The 4553-nt window shown below is 39.7% G+C and overlaps 1 long non-coding RNA gene across 1 annotated transcript; it reads left to right on the top strand.

Moving 5' to 3' along the window:
• The first annotated feature begins 2045 nt into the window (after positions 1-2045).
• Positions 2046-3321, top strand: LOC139798738 (uncharacterized). The gene is made up of 2 exons (XR_011726947.1): positions 2046-2198; positions 3046-3321. It is a non-coding gene; the product is annotated as an uncharacterized lncRNA (long non-coding RNA).
• The last annotated feature ends 1232 nt before the right edge of the window (positions 3322-4553 follow it).

Here is a 4553-nt window from a genome sequence, read left to right as displayed (position 1 = left end):
ACCATAACACATGATTTAGAACTAAGCATCAGAACTGCTCCATTTCCAGCTCTGCCAATCCTTCCCAGACTCTGCCCTCGTCCCCTCATCCCACTTCACACATTATTTTAAAACCACAAAAGGTTCTGATTTCAGCTCCCAGGTAACTCTTCTTACCTGCAGTAGAATTAAATCTGTACCTTAAGGGAGGAAGCACAAATATGATTCTTAAAAACAAAGTCTCTTCATGCAAAGTATTAAATTAGCAAGAGAGAAAAAGCAACAGCAAAGCCCCAAACTTCTCACATGCCCCCCTGACAACTTTTGGCTACTCCCACTTAAAAATATGAGATATTTCAGCTACTGAACATTCAAACCTAATGTGAACTTTATTATTGCAGCTTCAGAAGTGCTCTGGTGTCCCCCAAATGGCAGTTGCTGCAGGATAAATAAACCCAGCAGAAGGTCTTTCAGCAACATCCAATTTTTTCTGTTGCCTCCAGCTTGGCTTGTAAGGAAAGCACAAAGGGTGACAAAATGAGCTCATGTACACTGTGCCTCCCACAAAAAAACTTGTTGAGAATAACTGGATACAGTGCAGCAAGCCAAAGCCTTGATTAGATGGAAACTGGTTTATGTCTGGGTAAATAAAATACAATCAATTCACATATAGAAATTTAATTGGATTTATTTGTATGGCATCCTATCTCCTCCCTTTTGTTCACTCTGCTGGGCCTACTGCCACCTGAGCAGCAAAAAAAAAAAAAATTACATGATGCCATCTACCTTCATGAAATTACAGAGAATATTTACAGAGGCTCACTTCATGAACGTGGACTTTGTTATTCTTCAGTACATCATTTCTGGTCTTCAGGTAACCATTTTAATATTAGAAAGGCCTGAAAAGTAATTCACTGCTCTGCAAATCAGTGAATCTTGAACGTATATTTTTTTTAAAAGTAATCTATAGTCCCATGGAACCCAGCCAAGCTCCCAGGCAGCCTCCCATGGGTACTCAGTGACAATGCTTGTGTATGGTTGTGTTACTTGAGACCCCGAGGAGTGATGATATTCTAACTCCATACTTGGCTGATAGGATCTGTATAATTCAAGGCATTGTTGCTCTTTTCTTGGAGCAGGAAAAAAGGTTTTCATGGTTGCTTCCACCTATATTTCCAGTGATTTCATATGCAGTGTAATGTTGAATCAGCTCCTGAAAAGGTACAAGGTTCAAGCACAGAGCTGCATTACATGAACAGGGAACTTGAAGGTTCAGATACAGAAGAAAAATTAATCTTTTGACTATTTAAGCTAAACTGGGTGAGTGCAAATGCCATTATTGCTGTCACAGAGGAAACTAAAAGCAAGGTTGCCAAAGCCAGTCTCTGTCCCTGTCCCTAACAGCATGGAGCAGGACTGGGTCCCCATCAATGGAAATGCCAACTGCTCAGCTAGCATGGGCACCTCATGGGGCTTTATCTCCTCTAATGTTTTTAGTCTAATTGCAGCAGGGCATCAAGTCTGAATTTGTTGCCCAAGCTTTCATTATAGTGAGGAGAGGATAGCCTCCTCCTCCAGATATTTCACTGTCATAAAGTGAGTGGGATGAAGTGTTCTATATAACTGTCTATTTCCTTCCACTGACTCTAGAGGGAATTCAGAAAGGTGAATAAAGATCTTAATGACAAGTCTGAAAACAGCACATGTCCTTGCTCCCATATTAAAGAGATGCTATTGAAGAGAAGGTAGGAAATTATCAGTAGAAAATGTTGCCCTTTCCTTGTATTCTTCCCCACCTTATGAATTAAATGTAAAAATTAAAATGAAATGCAGGCAACTTATAGGATTCCTAGCTTTGGATACTTGCCCCTTTCAACAGTGACTCTCAGGCTAAAGCTGATGGGATCACTAGGGGTTCACAGATCTACTTTAATCCCTACAGTGAAGTCACTTTTAAGCAATGTCACATCTTGCTGAACTCCAGCCAGGGTTTCCCAAGGCTTTTTTTAGACATCGTAGCTATAGCAACAGGAACCCAAACAACTCTGTTCCACCCCTGTCGTGACTTTGTTGGGTGTTTCTTCCAGTTGGAACTCAGCTGTGATCAAATGTACAGGTGAGAGCTCTGCTGAGGAGGTCTAACACACACACAGCAAGACTCAATCAAGCTGCAAAGTAACCTGAAGAGATGAGAGCAGTGGGAGCTGTAGGCAATCCAGGTGAATTCAGGAGCAATGCCAGCCCCACACTTTTTCCAGTGAAGAAATCAATTGCACTGTCACAAAATGAAGATTAGAAATAGGAATTTCTTCCCCCATCTAAGTCAGTAACATTAATCCTTTTTATTGTGCTCTTGCATTGAAATGTGCTTTGGGTTTTAACGTGGGTAGATGCTCCACTTGTTACAAGGGGCATAATGAAAGTGCAAAATAATATTTCTTCAGTGAAATTGTATAAATGGGTCAAGAATCTCTGCTTTGGTGACTTTTTCTGAAGGCCACTGTCCTCACCCTGCTGTCATGGCTCACTGGCACTACTTCCAGCAATGAATAAGGCAGTGTCTTGTGCTCATCTCCTGGGAAAAGATATTTATACAAGTATTGATTGAGCAGAGTGAAGGGCAGGCAGACTGATAGCTGGCTGCTATAGCAAAACTGCTTTTATGGTAGGGCCCACTAGCATGACAGTAAAATCCTTTTTATTCCTGACCCTCATCTCATCCAGTGCATTTGAAAGCAGAGTTAAGAGAGTTAGAATTTGATTGTCACATCTAACATTTAGAATAAGCATTTAGAATAAAGACAGCCACAAACAAATTCTTAGGTTAGTTAATAATTCAACCAACCATTATTATCCCCCTAACAAACTTAGAGTGCCTTTTGCTTAGAAATTCTTGTTAGATGGAAGCCCATATTGGAGCTGAGCAGTTTCTCCCAGGCTGTGGGAGCATGGCCAAAGGCCAAGAGACTCCTCTGGAAATCTGGGCAAACAAATGAAAAATATTGACCCTTTCTTGGGAGCAGAAGATTCTGTATCTAAGGTTTCCATTTAAAATTCTTTGTTTAGAATCAAGTAGCTGCATAATCAAACACCCAGGCCCAAACAGGAGTCTGAAAAAGAGTGACTGCAGTGGGTGCCATGGCTGTGAAGAAACAGGAACACATGGAAAGCAGATATTATCTGCAGAAGAAAAGGAGAAACACCACAGGAAAATCTTCCTGAAGCAGCAGTACTTCTGAAGACAGCTTCCCAGTCCCAGGAGAATTATTTTAGCCACTTCTCAAGAGGAGAGAATGTGTTTTCTCCCTGTATGTGTAGAAAAGAACCCTTTGGAGCAGTGCCTGTGCTGGAGCTAAGAAGCAAAGGGAGGGTATGAGCAGAGATCAAGGCTGAGGCACTTGGAAGAGTTTTGGTAGCATGACAGCCTCCTACTCCTGAGATCAGATGTGGACCACACAAAATACAGAAATAAGAAATCTATTGGTATTCAACCACAATGTGAAGCAAGAAGAGGCAGAGGCTCACTCCAAAAAGTCCCCACTTCCCTTTTGCCTCTGTTGTTCTTCTCATAATGCAAGGAGATCACAGCCACCAATATCCAGGATTAAATCCTAAATTGTACTAATCATCCTCACCCAAAAGACATTCTTTGATTTTAAAGTTGCATTTCAAGAACAGATTTATCTATGTTTCAGTTAAAAAAAAAAAAAAAAAAGTAAAGCATTTGCCTAACCTGAAAACTGGTTTTAAATCCTTTTCCCTTTCTTCTGTTCAAGGGAAACCTCAAAATCCAGTTATTCATCAATTCAAAAATTCATCTGGTTCTATATTTCAGAACAGTCATTCCCAAAGGGCATTCCCATCCCAGGGGCATTCACCTGGAGTCTGGTGTCAGAACAGACACTTATAAAAATTCAAAATACTCAGTCATAAAAATTCAAAATACTCAGTCAAATAATTTTTTTCTTTTTTTAGAAATCAGTAGGTAAAGAAGGTCTGCAGCACAGGGCAACAGGGCAGCAGAAAGACTACATGACATTATAGAATACTTCTAGTCTTTTCCAAATTACAAAAGAAAAAGATATCTTTTTTTTGTTTGTTTCACACCACTTGCAGAAAAACCACTGACCAAATCTCAATGCATTCAATTCCCTGGCTTCAATCTAATGGCTCAATACAGATTCCACAATACAAAGGCTTGAACCTCCTCACTAAGCATAAGCACTACCCAACCTGACTCTAATGCAGCAAATAATAGCAAATTGGTTGTAATTACAATATGCAACCTCTGTTAGATTGTGATTAATTTATTCTTTATTCAAATTTGTTGCTAATGAAAATAACTTAGACTGATAAATAATTCCTCAAAAGTTCACTCCAGTGATGAAGAGAACAAGTGTGGCCCGTGTCCCTATTATGTAAATTGTCCTGGAGATGAGTTTTAATTTGCCATAAATACTTTATGCTGCATCCTTTACTACTGTATTATTCATTTTCTAGCAAAATTTGAGGCAAGTAATCTCACATGGGAAAAGGTAGATATTAGCATGGATTTTTTTTTCCAATCAGCCTTC

Source organism: Heliangelus exortis, chromosome 8 (assembly GCF_036169615.1).
Source record: "Heliangelus exortis chromosome 8, bHelExo1.hap1, whole genome shotgun sequence".
NCBI classification, from domain to species: Eukaryota; Metazoa; Chordata; class Aves; order Apodiformes; family Trochilidae; genus Heliangelus; species Heliangelus exortis.
This window is presented reverse-complemented; position numbering and strand designations above follow the sequence as displayed.